Source organism: Elephantulus edwardii, unplaced genomic scaffold (genome assembly GCF_000299155.1).
Source record: "Elephantulus edwardii isolate Elephantulus edwardi_28Jun2011 unplaced genomic scaffold, EleEdw1.0 scaffold00151, whole genome shotgun sequence".
NCBI classification, from domain to species: Eukaryota; Metazoa; Chordata; class Mammalia; order Macroscelidea; family Macroscelididae; genus Elephantulus; species Elephantulus edwardii.
In genome coordinates, this window is record NW_006399901.1 from 6,913,347 (window position 1) to 6,914,536 (window position 1,190).

Below are 1,190 nucleotides of genomic sequence, written 5' to 3' on the forward strand. Positions count from 1 at the left end.
GCACCATTTTACACTCCCACCAACAGTGAATCAGGGTTCCAGTTTCTCCACAACCTCGCCAAGGCTGCAGTCCTTGACCCTCTGCAGCAAATGCATGAGGTCCTACTCAGTTTCAGTAAGCAGGATTGTGTCATCTGCATAACGCAGATTGTTCATAAATCTTCCATCAATCCTGATGCCACAATTCTCCTCATAGAGCCCAGCCTCCTGGATGATCTGTTCTGCATACAGGTTGAGAATGTATGGAGATAGGACACACCCCTGGCATACACCTTTCCCAATTTTGAACCATGCAGTGTTTCCTTGCTTCTTTCTGATGACTGCCTCCTGGACCAAGTATAGGTTTTGCATTAGCACGGTCAAGTGTTCTGGGATTCCCATTCTTCTCAGAGTCAGCCACAGCTTGTTATGATCCACACAGTCAAATGCCTTTGCATAATCAATCAAACACAGATAGACATTCTTCTGGTATTTCCTGCTTTCAGCTAAGATCCATCTAACATTAGCTACAATATCCCCAGTACCACGACCCCTTCTAAACCCAGCCTGGACTTCTGGCAGTTGTCTGCTGATGTGCTGTTCCAGTCATTTTTGGATACTCTTTAGTAGAATCTTGCCTGCGTGTGAAATCAATGGTATCGTTCTATAATTTCCACACTCTGTCAGGTCACTCTTCTTTGGAATGGGAACAAATATAGATCTCTTCTAATCAGTTGGCCAAGTGGTTGTTCTCCAGATTTCTTCGCACAACTTGGTGAGCACATCCAGGGCAGCATCTGTTAGCTGAAATATGTCAATTGGTACCCAGAATTAATTACTGGAGTATTCTGCAACCTGTTCCAATCAGAAAGTTAGCAGATTCTTTCTAATCTTCTTCCAGTTCCAAATGAACATTTGTGCTAGACACCATCACACTGAACAAGAGGCACCTGGGCCCTCTCATAGCTACTGAGGAAAGAGGATGATTCTGTTGCCAATGGGTGGTGATACTTGCTCTTAAGATCATAGGGCACAAAACAACCATGAGATATCATCTCACTCCAGTCAGAATAGCAAAATTTAACAGAACAGCAAGCAACAAATGCTGGTGAGGTTGTGGAGAAACTGGAACCCTTATTTACTGCTGATGGGAGTGTAAAATGGTACAACCACTGTGGAATGTGGTATGGCGCTTTCTCAAAAAGTTGCAA

General features: G+C 43.9%; 1 pseudogene; it reads right to left on the reverse strand.

The window, feature by feature from the left end:
• The window catches only part of LOC102876779, a 28,724-nt pseudogene that overhangs the window by 11,781 nt on the left and 15,753 nt on the right, over window positions 1–1,190 (reverse strand).